The 12,623-nt window shown below is 38.3% G+C and overlaps 1 long non-coding RNA gene across 1 annotated transcript; it reads left to right on the top strand.

Moving 5' to 3' along the window:
• Positions 1 to 11,978: 11,978 nt before the first annotated feature.
• LOC108605773 lies at positions 11,979 to 12,623 on the top strand. The gene is made up of 3 exons (XR_001915393.2): positions 11,979 to 12,110; positions 12,165 to 12,345; positions 12,459 to 12,623. It is a non-coding gene; the product is annotated as an uncharacterized LOC108605773 (long non-coding RNA).

Genomic DNA, 12,623 nt, shown 5'->3' with positions numbered 1-12,623 from the left:
ACGGCGTCAAGTTGACTTCTACCCAAACTACCCAATGGTCGCAGTCACAGAGCCAAACGAGAGTAGTGTGGGGCAGAAAAAAAAAGAAAAAAAGAAGAAAATTGTGGCATGGTGCACACAAAGTGACAAACAGTCATACTGATTGAATAATGGTCGTAAATCGCATTGGTGACATTGCTGTGTGTGCCCAGAAGATGTCCCGCCCTACCCCTACCTACCCACCTTTGTGCCACCAACGCACTAGTCAGCTTACCAGCCACGTGTAGCTCTCTGTCGCTCGTGCTGCAGCTTGAAGTTTTGACCCAAACGAACGTTGTTTACCGCCCGCTGCGAGTCACCATCAGCTGTGACAGCAATCGCATTTAAAGTGTTTACTCAGCGCCAGTCCTTGCCGTCTCTGTCTCTGTCCAACTCCACATGCTATCTCTTTTGCACACCAGTTTGCCAGTTTGACCATTCACTTTGAATTTTAAAGTGTGCGCTGATTTTTTGGGCGGCAACACACACACACACACACTCACACACACACACACAAGTGTTTTATATAAAACGTTGCTTTGCTTTTTGGTTTCATTGATTTATAACTGGGCAGCAACAGCGTTTGCTTAGTGGGAGGACAATCGCAAATGGATTAGATCCGTGAAGTGGCTGACAGCTTGAAGGCCTCGGCAACGAGCTATGTTAATATAGCCAAGCGATTGTCAATTATATATCTCCATTAATACACTGATACTAAGAGTTCAAGTGAAATTATGATTGAAATAAATTTTAATATTTATAAATAATTATTTATGTGTTGCTGCCATCAAAGGTAAAGCAGCAGTTATAGGTCGCATCTTAAAATAAATTTTTATTTCAGGAATTAAAATGAACTATATAATAACTGTTGTAACAAACGATTTCGCTTTTTTCATATCTTCTTAAATATATAATTTTCAATGTCATAATTACAAACATAACTTTACATATTTAGCAATTTCCAAAATGAGAGTGTTGAAACATACTTTGATTGTGTTTTGTATTCTATTATAACCTTATCTAATAAAAAAACAGCTATTTTAACTTTTTTCTATCAATAATAGAAAATATCTCAACATTTATTTTATATTATATAAGTGAAAATCAAAAGTTATTTTGAATTTAAAGATAAGAAATATTGCAAATGTGGAAGATATTATCGCCTAAATTTTAAATTGTTTCCGAAATATTGTTTTTTTAATAGAAATTTTCTAATGTGTATAGTATGTAAAGAAATAATGATGAGTGTTTTTTTAATCTTAAGCTCTGCTTATGTATTTGGGCTTGGGGTTATTAAAAAGATTTCTAGCTCGCATGAGCATGAAATTTAATTTAAATTTCCAACTAGTTTGCATTTATATGTAAATGTTCTTAAGCCATAACACTTGCCCCATTAAACTTTTGTTCAAATCTTACACCCACTTAGTTTAGCTTGCTTCCAAGCAATTTATTTTAAAACTTAATGCTGTACGCACTTAACTATCAACACCCTCATTTGATAGTATGTGAACATCCTGTTAATATGCACCCCTCGGGCATTGTCTATTTCTAAATTAAAATGCATTTTATGCTCACACACACACGCAGACGCAGACAATTGACATAGCATATATGTCACCCTAATTTGTCAGCATGCAAGTTATGTCTGTATATTGAATAGAGGTCACTTGCCCAGCCCCCAAAAGGCTATGCTGCAAATAAGAAATCAATATATGCAGGCCATGTCAACCCCTGGCAGCAATAACAAATCGATATCCACAAATTTTGACATTTGGCCAACGACTTTGCACAAATTCCTTAAAGCAACGCACAGACAAATTTGCAATTTTATTAGGGGAAACCCCACACCCATGCCGCGCCCCCTGAACTAAGTGCATGTACGGAATTAATACATTAGATATTTTCACCCCCCCAAAACTAAGGCGATGGCGAAGGGCGAATTGTAAGCATGACGAGGTCGAAAGTTGCACATAATTTAGCTCAAAGTATTTCAGCATCAATGTCCTCAACGCGTGCCAACTCAGCGGGGGCTGGCTGGAGCTTAGCCACCGACCCTTACTCCGGGCAAATTACTTGCGCACTTCTTGGCAGACGCTTGGCAGAAGAAAGTTAAATTGTAACGACGACAATCAATTGATTTATCCAATGTTGTCCTGGGCTGCGGGGAGTAGCTAACAAAATCTTTGATATTTATTTGGTAAATATTTGGCTGTCAGTAAGTCGGTCAGACGACATTGTTTCATGCCATCGATATTAACTAGGGCCGCCCACACTTGCTCCCACACTTTTGACGTATTTAATTGACGCTTTGATTTAAAGCGTAGCTCGATGAAATATTGTTCAGCTTGAGGTTTAATTCGTTGTTCTTGCTTGGCATTTATATCAATTTGTTGTTTACACGAAACACTTTTCCGGTATTTTTTTTATAACGCTTTTCCTTTTCATAATCAAATTTTTGTTTACCGTAAGCCGCATGGCTTGGGCCACCAACGGATTAGCGTCTGCTTACCAAATATTTATGCAAGCGCGCACAGTGGTTCAAAAACTTCGAGTATATGCCAGCTGTTTTACATAAACTGCGTGACTAAATTAAATAAAATGTAGAACCAGTGTTATCTTGGCTCTCTCTCTGTCTCTCTTTGGCAACTTTATGCAGTGCTATTTAAAGAAAAGTCTTATCACTTGCTTATCATTTATCTTTATTATGACCTGAGCCCTTCAGCAAATACAGCTTCATTTACTTTTCAACACAAAATATCTGTAAAGAATTAACAAAAAGCAGACGAAAAAAGTTTCCCAGCAAGAATGTAAAGCGCATAAAAAAATGCTGATGAAAGGCAACTTCCATGTGCGTGGCCTTTTCCTTATTTTTCCTCCCCCCCCAATCGTCTTAGCCATGGCATTGTCATTGAAACTTTGTGTGCAGCAAGCAGCAAAGGAAAGACCTAAACAAGTTTGTTATTTAGCTTTTGCACCTTTTACACACCAGCAGAGCAGAGCAGAGCAGAGCAGAGAAGAGCAGGGGGTGTGGTAGCTGTATTTACAATGTGGCATTGTGCGAATGAAAAGCACAACAATAACAACAAAAGCAACATAAACACTCTTTTAAAGGTAAACACTTAAAAGGAGTAATGATATGGCTTATTAAAGTCACGACCAGGGCTGGGCTGGACTGGGGGGGTTGGATTTGGACTCTCAACTTGGGATTCTGCTCGTACTATAAGCTGCAACTCAATCTGCACTAATTGATTGCCATTAAGTGGTTTATATGCTCTCGACCATGGCCAAACAGCAATAGTTTAACAAACAAAAGAAGAAATTTCAGTAAAAGCATCTTGAACTTGCACATAAAAAAGCGATTTCAAGTTGTCTCCGTTGTCCCTTGACAAAGGCAGCCAAAGAATGTGACATAAATCGCTCCACCTAGTGTTTAAACTTGGCCGCCTGTCCTCTACTCCTCTCCAGAGCGTTCGGGTGGCGACCGCCTAAGCAAACATATTGAACTTCCGCTTGTGTGGGCGTTACGGACTTTGCTCTTTGCTTTGGGTCTTACCAACGACATGGCATTGTCTATGCTATTTACACAAGGGCACAAAATATTTATTATGCCATCAAGCACAAGGTTTCACTCAATGAGCACTGCTCGCTTGCAATGAACCAAAAGACAAGAAACACACACAATTATGCGGCACCAAAGGCTTTGGGCTGCATCCTTTACGCATAAATTCTGAAAACTATCAAATGATGGGCTAAATGGATTTTTATAAAGAGTTTATAAACGCTGCCATGCCAGTGTTTGGCTTTCGCCTTCTTGGATAAGCATAAGAAAGTCGGAAGGTATTTTTAACTAATAAATTAGGAAGCTTCAAGCTCCACAGTAAAGTCAAGTTAATAAGCATACTTCAAACATGATTTTGCTTCACTGTGTAAATATATTTAAGGTTTGGCAAATATTTAACGTACTACTCAATTTTTTAATAAATTTTCTTCGCTTTTATATTTTTGCTGGCTGCTATAACTGTCGTTCTTTGTGGCCGGCCCATTGTCCAGTGCTTGGCCATTAGACGTAATTCAATATTCTATTCAAGCTGAGCAAAAATGAGCGCCACATAAAAAATAAAGGCAACGGTCCATTATACAATGGCCAACTGCCCAGTTGCTCAGGCAAACGTGAGCCTGGGAGAGAGACCACGCGCACACAAAATGGACCGCCAGTCAACCAATTAGGGGCTGCAGCTCTAACGAAGACGAACTGAGCCAGTGCCATGTATTTTGGAGGTCGCTCTTTCGGTCTCTTTGTCTATGTGTGTATAGTGTATGTATTTGGCTTTCATTTTTGAAAAACGCGTATCGTAATTTGAGCTCATTTGCCCAAAATGTGGCACGCGCATTAAAAAAATGTGAAAATGCCCGTGACACAACGTTATGGAATATTTACGCTGGAGCCAAATTAAGTATTAAGTTCAACAATCAGAATGTTAAATCAGTTTCAGTTTTTATTTCTTAATTTTATATATGTATTTAATTTTTTTAAATGTTATTAGCCCCAAAATTTAGCAATTTCTAATTTTCTTTTAGCACATTTAGCAACATTTTAAACAAGAAGATATTATTTTATTTTTTGCTTTTATATATAGATTGCACCATCGATGGCTCATTTGGCTTTAACAAAATAACGAATTTTTTTTTTTTGCTTACATTAGGTAATGAATCATATTAATGTTATTTAGAATAAGCAAAAAGGTTATGCAGACTAGTTAACAACATTTACTGATTTGCTATTTATCTGGCAGTTTTTAATTAATTTTGAATTTTTAGCAAATCAATCTTCAATTTTGAGCTTTGGTGGCTGTAAGCCCTGTACCGATCGGGAGCTAAAGAAACTGATCGACAGCTCTCATTCATGTTAACAGAGACAGCTCATATTTTATATTAACAGAGACAGCCGCGTAACATAAAATAAGTGCTGTTGGATTCTGTTATAATTATGTCAACAGAGACAGCAACTTAACAGCTGTTGATTATAAACAGCGCACATTGCATTGCAGAAACTGAAGATTAATTAATACACTTAACCTCAAATTTATTATACATTTATAATAAATAATAATTGTAGAATTAAGCACTACATTCGAATATCAGAAATTACTGTTTTATAAAGAAACAAAACTTTTTCGAACTCAAATTTATTAAAAATGGTCATATTAAAAAAAATAAATATTTTACACACATGTACATATTTTTTAATTAAATAAAAGCTTACACGACAAAATCTAAAGTCTCATACCTAAAAACCAAACTAATCTAAAATATACACTACGCTTTGCATTCCCAGCAACCACAAGAGTTCATTATCATTATGCACGCTACGGCATTTGTTTAAAATTAATGTCATATGCAATGTGTGCAAAGCCAAAGTAATTTTATAAATAAACAAAAATTAGATTGTAAAATGCAGCGATGTGCCAATTGTCGTTGCGTGCATAATACAAATGAATTCGATTTGTGAAACAATAAAGCTCAATGACAACGCTTCCGTGGCCACTTCCGTTGGCTGTTGATGTGCAAACAAAATAATATCACGTATACGCCGATGCCGCTGCCGCTGCCGCCTGGCCAAAAATCAACTCACAACTATATTGACGTGCGCCGTGCGAACGTGACAAATGCAAAAATTTTGATATCATACTTTGCCTATGGCAATCAATGAGTTCATTTCCACTGCAATTCGCCGAAAAGCGACAACAAAATACGCATACGTGAAATGTTTTGAGTGAGCTCTCGTCGAACCCGAACCGAAAGTTCATCAGCCGTACAAAGTTATAGTAATCCTGCCTAAGGACATGTAGACAATGCCAATTTCAAAGTTCTAACGACTCGTTTCAATGACAAAAGTGGCAATTGCTAAAGTATATTTATTTTATTGGACACCAAACGGCGACGAGAGTTTGCCAAATTATTGCCATTAGTTGCCGAATGAGCCACGCCCCACTGCCTCACACTCACACACACAGACTTACTCTTACCCAATTCATATACAAGTGGCATGTTGTTGTGTTATGCTTGTTACATGAGCATTGCCAAAGGGGTGGGGCCACATATACGATGCTCACAGCCAGCTTGCGGCTTGTGTGCGAGTTTGTTGGCTGTGCTAGTTAATTAGCCAATTTGACGTGGCTGCCAGGGGAACATACTGTGTGTGTGTGTGTGTGTGTGTGTTTGTTGGCTAGAAAACTGTGTGTATGCCTGAAAAGTTTTGCTAATGTCAAACATAAACAACTCAGAGTTGAGGTGATTTTTGGGCTAGTTATGCTGCTGCTTTGATATTTCTATGTAGCTTTAATAGTAAATGACCAGATGCTGTGTGAATATTAAAGTCATGGCAGTAATAGTTTATAGAGAAGTCGTCGCATATTTTCAACAGCTGTTGTTTTAGTTCAATGGTTAAAGCTGTTCTTAGGTTAGTTAAACTTTGTAGATTATGAACTGGCTACGCTCTCAAACTCCTCTATAATTTATGAGTTTTTTTTTTATTAAACGAACGACAGCATCATCTAAAATAAATCAAATATTTTTTTGTGGGAATTTGTAATTAATTAGCTAAGCTTTAAACCAAAGCTGCTGAAAAGCGCAGAAAAGAGTTAAAAATTAATCTGAACACTCTGTCCACTTAGCTGTTGACAACAATCGTACATTGCTATTATATGCCGTTTTATTTTATTAAATTGGTTTGTAGGTATATTGTTAACAAATCACTTAGTGCATGTTGCTAAATAGCACAATAAATATTCACATGGAATTTGTTGTAAGCTGTGTGTGTGAAGAGTATTTTTCACACTTGTTGTTGCTGATAATAATTTAAGTAGCTTATCGGGCTATTTTTAGTTCTTCCATCTTTCTTGCCAAAATTGCAGCATCAATTAGCTAGAGTTTTGTTTGCACTCAAGGACAACTAATTACCAATTACCGTTCAAGCAATTTGTGAGGCAGCAAAAGATTGCAAATATTTTTCGTTCAGGAAATAGGACAACATATGCAGTCTACACACACACACACACAGGCCGACAAATAAAGATACGAACACAGACAGTAGACATGGCATAGGAAAATAAATTGAAACCGAGTCATAGATATTTGGCAAATATCTCCTGTTCATATGCCAAACAACAATTTGGCTCAATTAATTGCAATCTAAATTGCTTACTGCAAAAGACAGAGAGAGAGAGGGAGCGAGAGAGGGAGACAGTTAGTGTGTGACTTCTACTGATTGTACTTAATTAGTCGCATGCTAAATGATGCTACAGTATTCAATAAATAGTTTGGCCAAATGAGCCAGTGCAGCGCTAGATTGATTTGGCCAACAATTAAAAGGCTCACATTTCCGCACAATTAGCTTTCAATTAAAAGCGGCCAACTCGGCTCGGCTCGGCTCGGCTGACTCTGACAGGCTGTTGAAAAATCTTTGCCTACTTTTTAGCGTTGCTCGAGCACTTCAAACGTAACAATTACATAAGTAAACAAACACTTTGGAGTGCTCTCGGCCAACTCGGCACAATGTGCTACAATTTAGCAACCGCTTTGAGCTATATGTATGTTTGTGTGCATGCGTGTGCGCTAGCCACGCCCGTGGGCGTAATAAACACTTGACCCATAAACTTCACAAGTATGCTCCACGTGCTCCAGCAGTGCAATGAAGTCCAAGTCAAGTGCGCACGTGAGAGTAGAGCATGCGTTTCGTTTCTAGGGGGGAGTGTGTAAGTCGTGGGTGCTGTTGCCATGAGGCTACATGCTAATTTGTCCGTTTGTTAAGCTGATGGAAATGCAACTGCAACTGCCAAGACACAGACAGGGAGAGAGAGAGAGAGACACACACAGCGAGATTTGCCACTTGCTTTGTAACTAAGCTTTGTACTCAACATGAGCGAGTGCTTAACTTCGTCCGCATTGCAATTAAAATGCTTGCACTGCCTGCGCTGCCCATACAAATCCCCATTCTGTGCGGAGCGCGAGAGCTCACAAATGTTTTTCTCATTTATTTTCAATTTCATTAAACTTTGTGCCTCGTCCATTTGGCCGAGTGTCACCGCCACCGTCACGTCCACCGTGTCTCTGTTCTGTATCCAATGTGCAATTGCAAGGCAACAAAACAAAAACTTATAATTGGTTTTACTGCTTATTTATGCCGCATTTCTTTAAGCTGCATACTCTTACAGCATCGAAGTGTCTATAGCTTAGCAATAAATCAGCAGAAATTGTAACAAAGTTCAACTAATTAAATTTGAATCTGGATTGTAAATAATTTTATAATAATTTACATGAATATATTTTGATCTGCCTTTTGTTAGCGCATTGCGTAGTCATTGTTGAGTTTTTGTTTCGTGTTCGCTTTCGCTTACATTTACTAGTAAATGCAATTACAGCATAAATCTCTGTCATTAGACTTTGTTTGTTGGCCAGTCGGCGTTGCCCAGATACCTACAGTTAAGACTAATTGTAGCTCGAGCCCGAATCCTTGCGGTATTCGTGTTCGTTGCCCCCACGAATTATGAGTTATGTAGGCTGTAAGCATTTCATAAATAAAAAAGCCAGCTAACAATACTTGAAGCGCCGCCGCTGCAGCTTAGCAGACAATGCCACATTATGTAGAAAGCTTTTGTACAATTTAGAATTTCGTTCACGTGCCAGGACTAAAACATGTCACCCTGCGTTTTATTAACTCAACGCGTCTGGGCCAAATCTCAGCTGTCAATACAAGCCGATATTAATCAGAAGTGCCTGCTTGTTGCCATTGTGGCAAGTTTGTCAGCCCACAACACAACATCCCTGCATACAAATATGCAAAGCATTGTGTATTAAGCGCATATGGGCAGATATTAAATGAGTGCAGCTACTCAGCCCTCGTCCGCACTCGCATCAATCCCGGGCAGACGTCAATAGTAAAAAAAAGCGAATACAGAATGCTTTATTGACAGGTGTCGATTAAGAATTTAGCATTATTTTTGCTTGTACGCAGTGCATATAAAAAATTTATTACACGCACGAAAACACACAAACGTGTCGCTTTCCCAGTCAGTCGAGGGACACGACAGGCAGCGTACCAGCGTGGGGAGGGCGTTTACCATATGGGCGTGGCAGTTTGAAGTGCGCTCATGCCGTGACATGTAAAATAAATCAAGCATGGCACGCTCATCTGCGTCTTTTCTTGTGCTTCCACTTTTGTTAACGTGCCAGCAGCAACTGAGAGCTGTTCGCTTGCTTAGGTGTTGGTAAAGTTTTGTGGCTGAAATTGGAATTCACAGCATCTGCTGCGGCCTTAGTCAGTAGTCAGCGTTTTGAGCTACTGATTGACAATGAAATGGAAATACTTGTAGCTGAAAATTTGTTAATATTTAAGGCTTAGACATTTGCTAATTCCTACGGCTTAAATTTCAGAGAATATTTTGCTAGTCAAGCTTCGCTCAAGTTGTTTGTTGTCTCTGCTAAGTACTCAAGCTCTAAGCAGCTCTCTGGCACAACTTTAATCCAAAATGTAACCACATTTTTGTACTTTGTGCAACTTCATAAAAATGAAAATTTACTGCGTATATCCTTTATGCTCATATGCTTAACCAAAACTCAGTGCTATCCACATGGAGCTGGAGCTACCAGTGCGATAAATGTTCAAGCTCGTTTCCTCTTTTTTTGCATCATTGCATCAAGTTTTTGTGGCTTGCTGTGTGGGCGTGCCCACATACGCCCACTATTAGTTCAACTTAAACTTTGTTGCATTGTGTGTTTATGTGCGCATTATGTATGAACGTGTGTGTGTGCGTGTGCGTGTGAGTGAAAGGATTGCCTTGAATGCTGATTAGGTGTTGAGCGATTGCGTGAAATGTGCACGCAATTTTTTTTACTTTCCCCGTTGCGCTGCTTCGTTGCAGGTAAGTATTGCTTTTTATACCAGAGTACTTACCTAGCAACAGTAAATAGCTTGAAAATTGAAAAATGTTTATAAGAATATGTAGCAGAAGACGCTTCGTAGCTTTCATTAAATTTCCAACTTGTAGCAAATTAATTAAAATATAAAAATCAGTGAGCAGCGGAAGCAGCGAGCAGTGAGCTAAAGTAAATGCTGATAATGCAATTTTTCGTACAAGCAACGAAGGAAATAATTAAAGAGACAATGTAAGGTAGCCAGAACTCTAAAGAGAGAGAGAGAGAGAGAGAGAGAGAGAGCTTCAAAAATGCAAGTTGCCAGCTTAAATGTCTTTTAGGCTGATACGTGTGTCGTGTGAGGGGCTTCACAAGCTTTTTGTTTGCGCAACAGGCGCAAAAACTTTGCTCTAGCTGTAATATAAAACAGGTAAAATTATATGCATATACACAATTGTTCTTGTTGTTGTTGGGCAAGTCAAGAAGTTGTGAGGTTGGCAGCTGGCTTTTGGCTTGGCTGAAAGTGAAGGTTGCAAGTTGCAATGTTGTTTAAGCGACAGCAAAGCGACTTTAGTTGTAGCACAAGCGATTTAAGTGTGGGCGGCACAACTTCTATTTATATTTGTATTGGTATCTATGTGTGTGTGTGTGTGTGTGTGTGTGTGTATGGGCGACATATATTTGCTGTCTCGAATGTTGTCTTGTGCCTGCACATAAAGCCATTAAGTGGGGGAAATGAAAATAAATTTACACTTGGTAAATAAATCTTTTTGATTTCGCCTCTGCTACCGTTTTTTAATGCAAAAGAGCACAAAGAACGTGTGCAGTAGTGAGAAATGCTTTAATTAAATTTTTATGAAAAAACGCGCGAGTCAAGTCAGATAAAATACGCGAAAGCGACAACAGGAAAGCGACAACTGTCAGGCGAAAAGCGTGTCACGACTGCTCCATTTTTATTTAATTCACTTCATTTTTTTTTTCTCAATTTTATAGCAAGCACTTAAATAAAAATGCAAAGCAGCTTTATAGTTTAATCAAATCCAATAATATAGCTACTATTATATAAAATGATAAATTTTTATTATTAAATGCATTGCAGTTCATATTTTGAAATTAGTTGAAACGTTATATGATTCTGCAGTATTTTTTTAAATAGAAAAATGTAAATAAAAGAGCCAATAAATAGTTGAAAATGAAAATGAATTATTTCTGTTATTTAAAACCTGCAGCAGTATTTTGTTAATATTTCATAATAAATATAAATGTAATTTAATAAGCCTCTATATGGTTGAAAGCTTATGTTTCTGCAGTCGCATTTTGTTAATATTTTTAAATATATATAAATATTGCGCGGGGCATGGCTCTATGCTTCAGGTGGCAATGAATTTCTTGTGGTGTATTCATTGAAATTTGGTAGCAATAAAAATTTGTTTTAACAAAGTTAACGCTACAAATCCAATGCTGAAAAAAATTTATTTGTTTTCAAAGGCAAAGCATATATCCATGCATGTGTGTGTGATGCAATTGTTGACTCTGTTGCAAGCAGGCAATGATGGTTTTGAGCAGCATGCCTTGCATATTCTGGTTTGCTGCTGCTGCTTGCATAAATGACATTGACATATTGCCGCATGTCGTCTGCAACTGTGCGACACACTTTTAAACGCTTTGAACATCATTAGGAGCGAGAGCCAAAGAAATAAAAGCTTGAAGCAAAAAAAGTGGCGCGTCTGCAAGCTTGGCAGCCTCAAGAAGCTTGGGCGCTCAAGTTGTCGCCGTAGCCGTGGACTCAAGTGAGTTGAGTCGACTTAGCACTAAAGCTATCTGGCACTTGCCTTTTGGATGTAGGACGTGCAACAAATGAGTGCTTGACTTGCCAGCTTTGGCCTTTGAGGTTTGTATTTTAATGAGTGCTTGTTAAAATATTGCAGCTGTATTGATTTCTCGCATTGCGCTTTATCTGCAACGAAATCGAATTGACTTAAGCGTTGCCAATTGTTGTTTAATATGCTTGTTAAATGATTGCAGCTCAGTTTGTCAATATGCTTAGAGCCAGCTGGTTGGTTAGCTGCCTGCTGCTTTCACAGCTTGCATTAGCTGCCATAGACTTGAATCACAGAGTGCACTACAAAGGACAATGCCCCACTTTAGTGCCTTTAAATCGAACGGGTGAAGCGCTTGAGGTAATCAGAATATTCTATATTGAGCAATAGTCTGAAGCTACGTTTAATTTACAGTTTAAAGGCAATTGGTTTCAGTATGCAGTGCATCCCAATTATTTGCAAGATAAATGCATTAGGCAACGATTCGACAATCATCCCATGTGGCAGAAATTTGCCTATACAGATAACAAGCAGTTTATAGTGCAATATTATTGCTTTGAAGCTAAGTCTGCATGCCAAGCACGCCAACATGAAAGTAAGTTGGAGTTTTTCATCATTGCTAATGCAGAAATTCGAATTCTAGTGTGACAAGCTTTACTCTGGCTTATTCTGCGAACAATACTTATGTTTGTTTCATTCTAATTTTAGGATCAATCAGCATTTTCGTGCGTAGCCGGCAGCCAACACAGAGCACAATTGCAGCCGTAACAAATGCCTTGAAGCGTAATTTCAAATTTCCACTTAGCTTATTAAATTATACGGATTATTCGTTTTGCTCCGAGATCGAAACACAACGCGCCGTCTTTAGAGCTT

This window comes from Drosophila busckii, unplaced genomic scaffold (genome assembly GCF_011750605.1).
Source record: "Drosophila busckii strain San Diego stock center, stock number 13000-0081.31 unplaced genomic scaffold, ASM1175060v1 hic_scaffold_25, whole genome shotgun sequence".
NCBI lineage: Eukaryota > Metazoa > Arthropoda > Insecta > Diptera > Drosophilidae > Drosophila > Drosophila busckii.
This window is presented reverse-complemented; position numbering and strand designations above follow the sequence as displayed.